Here is a 16,419-nt window from a genome sequence, read left to right as displayed (position 1 = left end):
TTTTTGTAAAACAACATTTAGAATAGTTTTTTCTTAAAAAAAATTAAAGGTGTGTTTGGATTGAGGGTTTATAAGGGAAAGGAAAGAGAGGATTTAATTTTCTTTTTTAAATTCCAAACTATATAACATATTTTTCTAAAATAAATTTAATTTGATTGAAGTATTATATGATATTTTATCATATTAATATGTTAACTTTTTAAAAAATATTTCATAATCCGTAATTCTATAATGAATGTTACTTTAAATTTGTATATAAAAAGGATTGATTGACTTGTGTAAACAAAATTCAAAAATAATTTATAGTTTTAATTATTATGTTTTGTTAATCCTGCCATAATTAGGATCATTAACTTTCAGACTCCAAAGTATTCTTACACCCTTTAAACTTGTCATGGAACTAAATGCCAAAAGGACATTTAGTTTGTTTCTGTTTTTAATTTTAATTTTTTTTTTATAAATTATATCATTTAATTAATTCACGTGCAACACCATCAAATCAATATGTTATATATAATTTTTTTAATAGATGAAATGACAAAAATTTTATAAACTCACACATATAAGTGAAGATGTCGGAGTTCAAATCTCGATTAGACATCCAACATAAAAATTGTCGTATTTTTTTGTCATTTGATTTTATACTTTATATTATAGTAACAATGGATAAATGTGTCGGTGACTATAAAACAAAGACTAATAAACGATCAATTTAATCCTTAAGTTATCACTCTCTCGCCAATTTAATATCCAAACTATTAAAATCAACTAAATGGTCTTTAAAATATTATCTCATCTATATTTGGTCCCTTGGTTAACAAAATTGAATATTATTTTTTTAACAAACTAAAATAAAATATATTTGCAAAATGAATTAGATTAAAAAATCCAGATACAAAATAAGTCAAACATGAGAAAAGAACAAAAGTTAAGAGATTGATCTCAAGCACAAAAGAGGGCATTGCCGCTAATAATGATAATCAAAAGTAAACGTAGGATATTTCGCCTTCAACCACCCGAATATGTTAGTAACTTTACATTCTCAAAAAGGTGATTCAAAGAAATCTCTTCATGCTTGAAAATTCTTCAGTTTCTCCCAATCCATATTACCCATACACATGATAGTCATTTTGAAGATCCTCCAAAATGACAAAACTCAAGAGAGTGTTTTGTAATGTGAGCTGAAAAAACTAAGTCAAAGTTTAACCAAAGAATAACAATTAATGAGATAGAACCATAAAAGTCACAATTGAAAAAGAGATGATTTGCACTTTCAGCTGAACTGCAACCACCCGAGCAAAACTTATAGTCTGTAGATTAGTTTATGGAATAAATTATGTATTTTTCATAACTCAAGAATGTTTTAGTTAATTTTAATCGTTTAGTAATTCAATCCCTTAAAAAAACAGCTTAGCAACTATTTTTTTTTTTCTTTAAGAAAGTTTAGCAACTAAAATTGTTGAGTATGCGATAGTTATTAACCAAATAATTGTTTATCCAACGCTCTTAAAAAAAAACAGTTTATCTAACAAACGAGTATAATAACGAATGAAATTTCACTTTAAATTCTGGTGAAAAGAAATCAACGACATGACCCATCATGGACTCTCCTTTTAAGTTTTATACTAACCAATCTTATCTCAATTTTCCCTTCACTTTTTATTTAATTTTGTTTTTATCTATCTATCTTTTTTTACTCTCCCCCAATCTTGCCCTTATAATATTTAACTCAACATTCCTTTATCGAAAGTATTATTTAAGACGGATAAACATGAAGATTTCTTTTGACAATAAACAATTCGTTTACATAGCATAGTCATATAGTGGGCCTTACTTTATAGGAAACTAATTATAGTACGTTCCCTACATTTTGAACAAGATTGAGCATGCTATTATCATAGTGTCATATAAATTATTCAAATGGGCAATGCTTTTAACAACTTTTGAAGTTATACTCTAATCTTATGCACCTTTCTTATATTATATCATAAAATGACTAAGAGAGCATCTAAGCTTATTTTTATGCTCATTGTGCTACCTCTTCTTCTATCTTTGATGTGCCAAGAGATTGCAGCTACAAGCAGATTAAGAAGCAAGGAGAGCAGTTGTACATCACTTGGCATTGCATGCCATGTCAAAGTCACCGTGATGGATTACAGTGATCAGGGCAATGAATCTCCACCTCCGCCTAGTGATGATTATGGCTATGATTATGATTTCTATAGGAAACATGGTGATATTCCAAGTCCTGGGGCTGGTCACTGATGAAGCTAGTGAGTATTGATCTGTGAAGGCCTTTTGTTAATTTGTTTTATGTCTTATATAATACTACTTAATGGGATCATATACCTTTGTTAAAGAGGGTTTCAATAAGATATCCTATATAAATATATGTGGGGTTTTTAGTTTGCTTTATTTGACAATTACATATGAATTCATGGTCAGATATATAGAGTTTTACATATAAATTTGTACATTTATATGGTGAGATTGCAATTGTTGTGGATTTTATATCTTCAAAATAAATCGTAGTCTTTTAAATTTTCTTCTATATTTTTGTTTATCTTTGTCAATTAATTAGCTTGTTGTCATTAGTGTTGTTTTCTCGCAAACTGTCAAAATAATTGTCAGCAAATGTTGTTTATTGAACGGAGGATTGTGGATGGAAATAGACGTCGACTATGCTATTAGGAAAGGACAGTATCAATAGATCAGATGCGGAAAATAGGAACCATAGTTTCGGTCCTTTGATGGGGGGTTGGGGGTTCTTACTCTCTTAATAATAATGGAATAAAAGCAAGCTTAAGGACCAAATGTTATTAATAGACTTTTTTTTTCTACCCAAAAAAAAAAAAATTATAGACTTTTTTCTTTATATCGATAAAAAAATATCCGTTAAAAACAAAAATGATAAATTTGTGAAAAAACTAACAACATCTAATGAGATAAATCGACAAGATACATAAACCTACAAGTATGACTATATACAAGTGTCTGAAACATCCATGTCTCTGGATTGGTAACTTTCACGACCACAAAGTCGTTAAATAGATTTGTATTGGGTTAAAACTTGTTTGGCAATTTGAATTGAACAAACACCGTAACAAAACGGGAAAGACAAAAAACGTCGTAAAAATACGACAAACAAAATAATGTCGCATTAAGGGTTAATTATTAAAACAGCCCTTGTAACGATAATATAAGTGAAGTTAGGAAATATGGCCCATGTAAAAAATAAAATAAAGAGTGACTTAGAGACCGAATTTTTTTATGATTTTTTGCATGCATGTTTATGATGTTAAAATGAGGCCTACCATATAAAATTCAATTTTTCAGACGAGTGACGTATTAATAATGAACTTTTTAAGTGCCAAAGTCCAAAAAAACCCTAATAACTGAAACATCGACGTAGAAATCTAATTTAGATCACTATAAAAATACATAGAAAGGATCGACAAAGTTTTGGACCATTATGTCGAAGCCTCAACTTATTTTAATTCTTTGATCAAAACATGTAAAATTGCAATTTTATTTCGAGTAATCATATAGTCATGTATCAAATTTCGCTCCCCAAAATGATTATTTTACATCGCGTAGCTTTAGAGTTTTTAAATGAGTAACAAAAATTCATAATTAACAATTAATTTATGTTTGTGTTTTGTATCAAAATAAGAACTAATATGGTTTATATACTAGTTCTTTTGTTTTTGCACCTTTTGGTTATGGTTGTTTCTTAAAATGTTCTTCATCTTTTTTATCCTTTCTTCTTTTGATTTTTCTGCTGTTTCTTTTGTTTTAGTATCGAATTGGAATTAAGTTATGATTTTATTTTTTTTATTTTGGTTATGGCTGATTTTGTTTAAGAATTTGACAAGTTTTTTGATGAATTCTTCAAGTTTTTGATTTTTTTTAGGGGGAGTTTTTCAATTTTTTAATAAAAAAATAACGATGTTAACATTTTATAATATAAATGATTAAATAAAAAAAATGAAAATATTACTTAAAATTAACATAAACGGTTTATAAATCCAAAAAAAAAAAAAAAACTCAGACGGTTTATGATATACCTTTTCTTCCTTCAAATAAAAAAGGCTTAATTGCACTTTTGGCCCCCTATCTTTTTAAAAATTGCGATTTTGGCCCCCTAACTAATTAAAATACAAAACAGCCCATTATATATTGGATCTTTGGCAGTTTTGGCCCCCAATGCCACTTTTGACTTAGTCTTCGCTGACGTGGCACCTCACAATGGTCGACACGTGGCACCTCACTTAAGGGATATGGGTGTCACGTCAGCGAAGACTAAGTCAAAAGTGTCATTGGGGTCAAAGCTGTCAAATATCTAATACATAGGAGGCTGTTTTGTATTTTAATTAGTTATGTGGCCAAAATTGCAACTTTTGAAAATATAGGAGGTCAAAAGTGCAATTAAGTAAATAAAAAGATGATATACCTTTCTTAGTGAATCAACAAAAAACATAGACGGTTTATGATATATCTTTCCTAGTGTGAATCAACATGGGTTTATTCATAGTTTAACCAAAAAAAAACATGGGTTTATTCACCCTAACGCCAATCATATTTATTATTTAAGCTCATCGGCTTACTTTCGGAATAAAACGCTGGACTCTCATTCCATAACTTTGTTTCGGGTTTAGGTTCAAAACGACCTGAACGCCCCTTCCACAACCCCTCCGACTTATCTTTGTTTTACATATTACAAGATGATCCATCAATTTTAATTTAGTTGATTAGATTAATAGGTGACCATCCACAATCAATCACCAGAACTATATCCAATATTGTTTAATAATCAAACTCTAATTCTTCGCTGCAATTAGTTATTGGATTAACAAACCTACCGAGTTTTACGTTTTAGGCTTTTCTAAACTTTGTTCTTTGTATGAAACTATAACCAAGGAAAAATAACATTACTAACGCATGAATGTTGATTCGTAGTAGTAGTGGTATAAATGTGGGTGAATAATGATCAATAAGGAAATACATAATTAGCTATGGAGAATTTCGGTTAACAACTTAATTCCATACAAGTGAGGGATAGGTTCTTGGTTTACCATAATTAAGTGAATTTCTTATTTGCTTTGTGGATTCTTTATCCTATACTGCCTGTGTGAATGAAATTACATACTTACCCGAAAGCATAGCAAATTTGTATTGTATATAACACATATCAGGTTTTTGGCATTGTGGTTTGAAGAATACGATAATCCTAGTTATTAATGCTCGTATGTTTTGTTTAGTTGTTTATCTATTCCATTTTCATCGAATTATTATATCTTTCGGGATTTCATTTCAATCACTAGTTTTTATCTAGTTCTGTTTTTTGCTCTTCCTTCCATTGTCTTCTCATTTGCATTTTGATGCCATAGTTGAAAATTTTGTTCAGATAGATTGAATCATTCAGATATTAATTTAGGCACAAAGCTATGGCTGAGGAACCCAGACAAACTCTTGGGGATTACTGGAAGCCTCGCAGAATACAAAGCTGCATTGTCCTCCCTCCTGTTGATGCGGATGTTAGTTACGACCTCTCATCTTTGATTCGTTCTATCCGGGCATTCAATCAGTTTGGCGGGTTACCCTCTGAAGATCCCAAAATGCATCTAAACGAATTTGTAGAAACTTGTAGCACCTTGAAATGTGATGCACTATGTGATGATAGTATCAGATTGCGATTATTCCCTTTTTCTCTAAAGGATGACGCGATTTGGTGGTTCAGGTGGTCACTACCAGAACAATCAATCACAACCTGGGACCAGCTCGCTACTAAGTTTTTGGAAAAGTATTTTCCTCCATCAAAATTGGCGAAACTGAGAAGAGATATATTAAATTTTGCGCAGTTTGAGTCTGAATAATTATATGAGGCAAAGGAGCGGTTTCAAGACTTGTTGAGAAGATGCCCTGATCATGAACTTCCAGATTGGCATCGGGCTCATATTTTCTTTGAAGGGTTGACACCTGCTAACAGATCATTGCTTGATGTTTCTATTGGTGGATTTTTAAGAGAGAATAAACCTACACAGGCTTATGATTTGCTAGGTGATATGGCCTTCATCAAATACCAGTTGCAGTTTGACAAACTTGGCATGGAGAAAGTGTCTGGTGTTCTAGCCACTCATACATTGAAGCAGGTCCAGAGTCTGATAAATATAGCACAATACCTAGTAACATTTGTCCAAAATCAACAACTATCTCTACCACCACCTCTTATGAATGAGCTTTGTAAGCAAATTGGTTATTTGAGCACTAACTGCCAAGAAGGTAATTCCTCTGAGACTGAGGAGTTTAACTTCGCTGGTAATTCCATTGGAAAGCACTCACAACAATATGACCCTTCTGGCTATTATTAAATTTGATACATCTTCATGTTTTATTTTTTTGGTAGTGGATAGATGAGTGAATGTGAAAGACTATCGTTTTGTTTCAAAAAAATTCGTGATGAAACAATTGTTCAATTTAGACGAACAATTTATTTTTTTTTTTTTTTAAAAATTTTCAATTTAAATATTTTGTATTGTCCATATGTTTGTGTCATATCGTGTGTCGGTGTTCATGCTTTATATTACAACAATATGACATTTCAAACTCATTTTCGTGGTAATGATCTTCGATTCTACCACCAATGTCCTCCTCCATTTCCCACTTCATTTCACCCCTATGTTTCTCGACTATCTCTTTCTCTCGTATTCTCCATATGATTACGCCCCTCTGACAAAAAGGAAAGAGAATTGGTCATGAGACACAATTTCTATGTAAATTAGGGGTGACACTTCAGTGACTTTGTGTTAGGTGGCTTTCGTGACTTTATTTTGATGAAAGATAATTATTGGTTAGGAGAGAGATAGAGACATAGACATTCAAAGGCACCAAAGTCAAAGGAACTCAAGTGCTACGCGTACATTAGGATGTGTTTGTTTTAGTCTTATAAAAAATAAATTTGATTTTGTGTGAGAAAAAAGATAAATGAAGTTATTGTGTCTACTACCCAAAAAATTCATTTCTTTTAAAAAATCATTTTTAACTGGTTCATCGTTATCTTTCCCTTTTGGTTTTTTCTAGATTACCTTTGAAAATGGTGGGTAATTTACCCACCAACCAATCATAATGATCAATTTATTGGTGGGGTCAAGATAGTTTATGGATACCACCTAAAAAGGTGAATGCTTATTGGTTGGGATAAATTACCCACCATTTTTCCATGAGTACCTTAGTTGTCACGTTCCCCCTTTTTTTTTTTACAAATGGTTCATTGTTATATGACCTCTTTGTTTTTGAAAAAAAAAATATATATTTTGAGAAAAATTAATCTCAATAGCTTTTCATTTTAGAGTCTAAAAGATTTTTTTTACAAAATAATATTTCTAAAAATCCTAAACAACCAACTATCATTTAGAAAACTTTAAAATAATTTTTTTTCTTCATAGGACAAACGCCCCTCCCCCCTAATTTTACGTGCACCATAGTTTAGGGTTGGTGTTAATGAGGATGAGACCGAGGATTATTTATTTTTGCATTATGATTAAATATGAATGAAAGAGAGTGTATAACTTTGATTTTTCTTTCAGATTTTCGAATGGGTTAAGATCATAAAAACAAAATCTGAGGTCTCTTAGTAATGATCCGAAGAGACGACGTGTAGACAATGCCATTCCCTTTTCCTTTTTTTGGGTGCTACGTTCTTTCAAATCTTCTTCATCCTTATGTATGTGTTTGTCAAAAAAATCAATAAAAATAAAATTGTAAAATAATTCAGAACATTCCATTCTTTGGTTTTATCCATGTTCCCAGTTATGAAAAAATAAATAATAATTTTCGTTTTGCTCTCATTCTTTTATTTACATATTCGTCACTGTCGGTAGGCACAGAATTTAACACTAACAGCCTCCACTTGGACTGTGTTCGTTTAATTAGGAACATAAAAATCTGGCTTCACCACTGTCTTATATTATATTCTCCAACCTTATAAAAAAGAGAATGAATTCTTTATGCAATTACTAGTACTTCAAAAATTGGATGTATTTGTGAGATTGCTTTGAAGTGCCAACGTGAAAAAATATAAAGGGTGTCCATGATGAGCTTCCATTCTTCCACGGATACAATACATTAGGATCTGTATCTCAACATTAGCATGTGACACATGCTGCCTACTAATTCTAAGATGGGTTGTGTTCAGTGAACGTGTTAGAATGTGGCATTGATTTAATGAGCACAAGTTCGTAGTAGTTGTTTATTTTGCAAGAAAGCACTTGTACTATTTGCACCATTTACAAGTTCAAATGAACGTGATTCATAACTGTAGGATCGGATGTCGCATTCAGGACCGTGCAATTGTTTTCATGGTGTAAATAAATCGTCCAAATCTAATTTTTTTTTTTTTTTTTTTATGCAAACTACAAGTCTACAAGTATCAATATTGTACAAAAAGAAAATTTGTTATTTACGTTCAGGACCGTGTATTGGAGTAATTTTTTTTTAATTCAAATAAGGAAATTTGTTTTATAGCAAAAAGAAAATATCATCGGCACTTGTTATTTATTTGAGCTGTGTTATTTAAACATTCATTTATATGACAACTTTTAAGACAACCAAAATTGTATAAAGAAAATAAGATATTAACAAAAAGACCAAAACAATAAAGAGATAAAGTAAAAAGAAAATGTGATTATGAGACAAAGTTATCAAAAAAATGATTGTTCAAATATCATTTCTCATTTATTTCCGTCATATGGAACTCAATTTGAGTTGTTTGCTTCTTTCTATAGTCCAAGACAAGATGCAGAGCAATGTGGGTCTCTTTTTATTTGTTTTAACCTATATTAGTACATTTTAAAATCAACAATAATTGTATCCAAAAAAATCAATCAATAATTGTAATAAATAGTCGTCTATATTTTTTTTTTGAGTTATGCTAACTAGTGTTCTTAGAATTCTTGTTAAAGATTCAAAAAAGAAAATCATTTAAACATCTTATATAGAAAAAATTTCTTTTTAAAGTTTTAATATATCAAATACACAATTCCCCATAAAAAGTTTTTATTTTGGACTTCTAAACAAGGCTTTTTTTTAAAGGAAAAATAGTCGCTATATTGTCAACAAAAAAAAAAAATAGTTGCCCCGAGAAAAATCTCTCTACATAGTCAATCATTTCAAGCAACACTTTTGCTATTTGTGACAAACCTCATTACGAAATATGAAGAAAAAAAAGTTACGGGTTATATTTTTAAAGGTTGAAGCTGCATGTAATTACGAAACCGTTAAGAACCAATCACATATAATCAACATCGTTTTGTTAAAATATTTTTTTTGTGACAACTAGCATCTTCATTCCAGTAACATACACCCTCTCAACCAAACAATGCCTACGGTAATGTTCCAAACACACTCTAGAGTAAAGTATACCATAAACACAATGGTCAACACGTGGCACCTCACTTAAGGGATGTGGGTGCCACGTCAGCGAAGACTAAGTCAAAAGTGGCATTGGAGGCAAAAACTGCCAAAGATCCAAAACATAGGGGGCTGTTTTGTATTTTAATTAGTTAGGGGTCAAAATTGCAATTTTTGAAAAGATAGAAGGCCAAAAATGCAATTAAGCCAAACATTAAAAGAAAGAAGGTTGGGCATTAATGTGACGGTGGCATTTAGGATGGGTAAGGGAAAGATTTTCCCACCATAGAAAAGTCTCATTTTTACCTACAGCTGCAGGTTATAACCTGCTACAATTTAAAATACAAAATTAATAAAAACTTATTATATTGTCAAATATTGATAAACTCTTGTTTTCTAAATCACCTCCCCTTTCCTCAAAATAAAAATCCACACCCCTTGTTGTTTGCCATCTTCCCATTTGCTCGTGTTTAAGTTCTGGCTTCGAAGACCTTCATATAACTTCAACTCATTTTTTTAAATTCCATCATCTTCAACCTTATAAATTATGGAAGCTTCAATCTTTTCTTAGCTATCATTTTGGGTTTCTGGTAAATGAATTATTATGCCTCAAATCTCCATGGCTATTAAATTGCTGGATCAAAATCATGAATTAGACATATGAAAAATGCAATTCTTTTGCATTTCAGTGAAAACCACATATTTACATTTTCTCAATCTTCTGGATTGTGTTTGAAAGGAAACCCAACAATTTTATGAACTACAAGAACCCTACTTAATTCTAATTATGAGTTTTCTATTTTTGATTACAATGTATAATTTTTTAGAACATTAAAATCGATTGTTAATTTGTTAGGACAGTGTTTAACTTTTTAACTCTTTTGGTAATAGAGAACAGAAACAGGGTCAATTTTTTTTTTTTATAGGTTCCATGACAAAAAGTTGCAAATAAGTTGCCTGTGATAGATCTGAACCATTGATTTAAAATAACAATATATCAATGGCTAAAAAGTCTACTTTTCTATAATGGAAAAATCTTTTCCTTTTCCATCCTAAATGCCACCTAATGTGACCATAAAGGAGTGGGAAATTAGTAGTGGTTAGGAGCACGTTGAGTTGTTCAGGTTTTATAACCATTTTCAAATTAAACATTTATTGCGATGTGATAGTGATGCACATGCCTCTTGCTTTTTAAGTAGCCCATAGAATTATCACATACTATTCTGTGCATTCTAAAATCGTGCATTCTAAAATGGTTGAGCCATTTGCAAAGTTTTAAATTTAATAAATTACTTTTCAATGCAATATTAATTATTATTTTTAATTAAAACTCTAATTAATATTGATTTTGTCACTTTCAATTTAATATATATTCAACTTTTGATAATAGAGAATGTATCGATACTTGACAAAACACAAACAACCATTATTCCCTCTCTTTTATTTATACATTTTTTAAATAGTGTGAATTGAACAAAAGACTTGCCATTATCGACGGATGGAGTATAAGCATGCAAACATATGGTTCATTCCATCATTTCCCTAATATGATCCACTTCTCTATTTCTCTCCATCCAGCCCTTTTTTGGGGTTACATCTAGCCCTTTCATTTCAGTGCAAAATTTACACAATTTATTTATTATCATGAATTCTGCTCATTACCTAAATAGTATCGCTCATTCCCAAAGTAAATGTCTAAAATGCCCATGGGCATGTTAACATGCATAGCGTGACTTAAGTTGCGATACGTGACTTAAGTCAGGCAACGTTCTTGAGGCCAGGATTAACACTAGCGCACGTTAACCCACGCCCAGGTTAACACTAGTGTGAGTTAACTCACGTCAGTTTGGCCGGTGGTCAAGAACACGTTTTATGGACTTTAGTCAGTTATTCAACACTTTTATTGAGTTTTACACGTTTTTTTTTTACTGTTTTTTGACTGAATTTAGTGCATATGAAACCTATGCACTAAATAATTTTCAATTAGACCTTTATTCTTATTTTTTGGTTACATTTAGTCCTTTATTCTAAATTATTTTATTAACTTTATTCTAAATTATTTTATTAACTTTATTCTAATTTTATTTATTAACTTTATTCTAAATTAGTTTATTTACTTTATTCTAAATTATTTATGCACTTAAAATAAATATTCATTCGATATTATTCAATAAATAAATACAAATACAAATAAAAGTAAATGAACTAAATTACTATTTATTCATTAAATACAAAATTAGAAAATAAAAGCAAATATAAAATAAAAAGAAATTAACAAAATTGATGCATATAACAATATCTTATTTTATTAATAGAATTCATACAATACAATATTTGATACAATAATTTATTCGAATTCACTAATTTATTCTACTTATTTTCTCTCTCTTGGGTTAAAAAGTGATCAATCTTCATGGGGTAAAATAGTGAGTAGCCTTAATGGAAAAATACATCATCAACCCTTGGGTTAAATTTAAATTTGATTTTTTTTTATACCCCAAGAAGAATCTTTTTACCCACGGTAAAAAATTTATGGAGTAAAAAAAAACAAATTTAAACTTATCCAAAGGGTCGATCACTTCCCCATGTCGGCTTCTCACTATTTTACCCCGACGAAGATTGATCACTTTTGCCCCCAAAGAGAATATTGAAAAAGAAAGAAAGAAGAGAAATAAAGGGAGAGAGCGAGGAGGGGGAGAAAGTGATATGGTGTGAGGAATTAGGGAAGTATGGAGGGGTATTTATATAGGTGGAAATGGTAGTATAGGTTGTAAACATCATTAATGTGGTTTAAAAACGTGTAAAATAGTGTTAAAAACGTGTGGATTGAATGTTGAAAAACTGACCACAGACAAAAAAAAACTTTTGTTCTTCAGTTCTGCACCGCCAACTGGCGCGAGTTAACTCACGCTCAGAATACACTAGTGCAAGTTAAGTCACGTAGCGTGACTTTACATAGGTTAAAAATACACTAGCGCATGTTAACATACGCAGGGGCATTTAGGAAATTTACTTTGGGAATGAGCGATACTCTTTAGGTAGTGAGCAGAATTATGTTACCATTATTATAGTTGAAAATTGTTTTTCTGATATTGAAAACTTCACAATGACACAAGTAAAATACTTAAATACCTTCAGCAGTATTTAACTACCGTTGAACTAACTGGCAGCAGTTGCTGCCGCCGGTGTCAGCGGTAGTACCCCTTAAAAGCTTTGATATGTTTACAATTCACACACGAGCACTGGTGTTTTAGCCACCAACTAACATTTTTTAATTAATAATAATAATAATAATTAAAGTTCTCTCTTCTCTTTCATCTCCTCCCAACAGCCTCTTCTTCTTCCTTTTGCAATTTGCTCAGATTATTGGTTTGCCCGGTTCCTCTCTTCCAATAGTTCTCTCTTTTAAACTCTACTGAAGGCATGCTTTTCACGGAAAATAGTAATTTTTGGTTTCTTTAAAAATAGTAATTTTTGGTTTCTTTAAAAATAGTAATTTTGATCACTAATAATTAGATATGAGAGTGATGCTAAATTCTTAAGAAATTGGAGTTTGATAAAGAATTGGTTTTCTTAACCCCCTTCTCTCTCTAAACAAGATTGCTCCTGTATATTTTTTCTGGATGAGCATGTTTTGGTTTGAGATGCACATAAATACATAATTGAGATGCGCTAATTTGTTTCTTCATTTACAATTCTTTTCTCTTTAAGAGCTCAGCCTACTATTGTTTTTGGTCGTGTTTAGCATGATTCCCGTAAGTATATTTTATGGTCTGCATCTTTCCTGCCATCTTCCTTTCTTTCAATAAATGTTTGAAGTTGTTGTGAATTCGATGAAAATCACACTAATAACAAACTTGATGTGTAGAGCAAGGGATAATCAGACAACCAAAACAAAGTGTATGGAAGTTATAAATATATGTCAAAAGCAGAAAACAATGGCGAGAAGAAAAGGAGAGAGAATACAAAAGAATTTTTTGACTCAGTTCGGTCCAAATTGACCTAGTCTGGGGAGTGTATGGAAGTTATAAATACAAGCCAAAAGTAGAAAACAACGGCGAGAAGAAAAGGAGAGAGAACACAAAAAAATTTGTTGACCCAGTTCGGTCCAAATTGACCTAGTCTGGGGGAGAGAGCAGCCCCCCGATTCACTATATGATGACTAACGTTACAAAAGAGAAATCAATGAGTTACAAGAATAACTACCCAAAGTCCACTCTCTTCCCATAACCAAGAGACTCAATCCTAATAGTGTTTCTCAAGGTGAATCAACCCTCAAAACCTAGTGTTTGTTTCAAAGAGACAAACTCTATACAAACCCTAGTTTTGTTGTTGCCTTTTTAAACCCTTGTTTCAGCCCCCTCTATCTCTCTTAAAGTTTAGCATGATACAAGGTATATATTTATAGTAAAAGTATAACTCATAAATTTGGAACAAATACCACACTGAAGATACGTTTTTTTTTCTCCTTCAGTGAAAGAATATTTGCATCAAAAATATAATATTCCCTTTCAAAATATATTTGCATCAAATCGTTCTTCATACAATACAAAAATATATTTATTGTCCATAAATATATTTTCAGCACAAAATATATTTGAAACAAACCTTTTATATTTTTAACAACAATATTCTCCATCCATCAAATTTTGAGTCATACTACAACATTCTTCACCTTGACTCTAAATTAGTGATGATGTCAATTTAACATCAACCACCATGCTGCTCTTTCCCTTGCTTCCCACTACACCAAGTAGCTCCACAAGTTTACACCTCTTAACCCCTTCAGCCCTCGAAATGTCTTCCGCCTTCTCGAAGGTCCTTGTAGTCCAACTACACTAGGAATTTTAGGTAGTTCCACATGCATTCACCTTAACCTCTTCAGCCATCGGAACGTCTTCCGTCTTCTCGAAGAGTCCTTGCAGTCCAACTACACTAGGAGTTTTAGGTACTCCCACAAGCATTTACCATAACATCTTCAACGCATGACATCTCCCGCTTCCTTGAAGATCACCTTGTATCCAATCACCCTTGGCCTTATTTTAGAGTAATCCCGCAAGCCGTGCTATACATTCTTCAACCTTATGAAGAAATCCCTTGCTCACCATAGAGCATAGCACCTAAGGTCCTTCATAGTTGTACCATTACCGGTGTGTTCAACTCCACCTCACGCTGAGCGTACTCTACCTCAACTAGCAAATGCGTACATCCCACTATGTCTTTAACCTTGAAACTCCACCTCAATAGGTAGATCATGAGTATTGTTGCCTCCGCCTCTCCAGACTGATCATGAGTATTCTTACCACTGCCTCTCCAGGCTGATGTTGAGTGTTTAACGTCTCTCTAGATGATCACCGCTCCATTAGGCATCACTTCCAAGGTGAGACACATCACCTTCTTCATCCTCCAAACAACACCACACCATCAGAGCACCCGCATCCTCAAGTCGCAACTTAATGTTCTCCAAATCAGCAATGATTTTGTTGAACTCCACAAGCAGCTCCAAGAAGGCCTTTGACTTTACCATATTGAATGAGTAAAGTTGTTGCTTTAGGACTTGCCGATGAGCCAAAGACTTTGTCATATATAAAGATTCCAACTTTGCCCACATCGATGTCGCGGTTCGTTCCTTTGCTACTTTTCTCAAAACTTTATCTCCGAGGCACAAGACAATGACACTCCTGGCCTTGTCCACCATCTCGGTCTTCTCCGCTCGTGGCATGGTGACCGGTAACGAACCTTCACCCTTCAAAGCTTTCTCACACTTTTGCTGTATTAACACCGCTTCCATCTTTACCTTCCATAACCCAAAATTGTTATCTCCGGTAAACTTCCCAATATCCCACTTTGAACCCATGATACTTGACTATCCTTTGACCCTTGCCCCACGGTGGGCGCCAATTGTTGCGAATTCGATGAAAATCACACCAATAACAAACTTGATGTGTGGAGCAAGGGATAATCAGGCAACCAAAACAAAGTGTATGTAAGTTATAAATACAAGCCAAAAGTAGAAAACAACGGCGAGAAGAAAAGGAGAGAGAACACAAAAGAATTTGTTGACCCAGTTCGGTCCAAATTGACCTAGTCTGGGGGAGAGAGCAGCCCTCCGATTCACCATATGATGAGTAACGTTACAAAAGAGAAATCAATGAGTTACAAGAATAAGTCTCCCGCCTAATTCTACCCAAAGTCCCAGCCTCTTCCCGTAACCAAGAGACTCAATCCTAATAGTGTTTCCCAAGGTGAATCAACCCTCAAAACCTAATGTTTGTTCCAAAGAGACAAACTCTATACAAACCCTAGTTTTGTTGTTGCCTTTCTAAACCCTTGTTTCAGCCCCCTCTATCTCTCTCTCAAAGTTTAGCATGATACAAGGTCTATATTTATAGTAAAAGTATAACTCATAAATTTGGAACAAATACCACACTGAAGATACATTTTTTTTTTCTCCTTCAGTGAAAGAATATTTGCATCAAAAATATAATATTCTCTTTCAAAATATATTTGCATCAAATCGTTCTTCATACGATACAAAAATATATTTATTGTCCATAAATATACTTTCAGCAAAAAATATATTTGAAACAAATTTTTTATATTTTTAGCAACAATATTCTCCATCCATCAAATTTTGAGTCATACTACAATAGAAGTTAGGATGGATCATAAAATACAAAGGAATTTCTCAGCTGTAGTTAACTGCCGTCGAGTCCTCAACGGTAGTTAACTACCGCTGAAAGTATTTAAATATTTTAGTTGTGTCAATATGAAGTTTTCTACGTGAGAAAAACAATTTTCATTAGTATAGTTTACCTACTTTGTCCAAATTATTTCAACTCTTTGATTGGATGTATTCGGTTACTTCTTTAATCAGGTAACGGCCCATAAAAAACCAAAGAAAGAATTTCAAAAGTTAGGTGAGTGGGGAACTTTGAAAGTTTGATTAATTATTGCTATTGCTATAGTTATGCATGCAATGTGTGAATTAATAAAATGACAAAAAAACCC

General features: G+C 32.3%; 1 non-coding gene across 1 annotated transcript; it reads right to left on the bottom strand.

The window, feature by feature from the left end:
• Window positions 1–5,828: 5,828 nt before the first annotated feature.
• Window positions 5,829–5,935, bottom strand: LOC112420532 (small nucleolar RNA R71). The gene has a single exon (XR_003010712.1). It is a non-coding gene; the product is annotated as a small nucleolar RNA R71 (small nucleolar RNA).
• Window positions 5,936–16,419: the final 10,484 nt, after the last annotated feature.

This window comes from Medicago truncatula, chromosome 3 (assembly GCF_003473485.1).
Source record: "Medicago truncatula cultivar Jemalong A17 chromosome 3, MtrunA17r5.0-ANR, whole genome shotgun sequence".
NCBI lineage: Eukaryota > Viridiplantae > Streptophyta > Magnoliopsida > Fabales > Fabaceae > Medicago > Medicago truncatula.
This window is presented reverse-complemented; position numbering and strand designations above follow the sequence as displayed.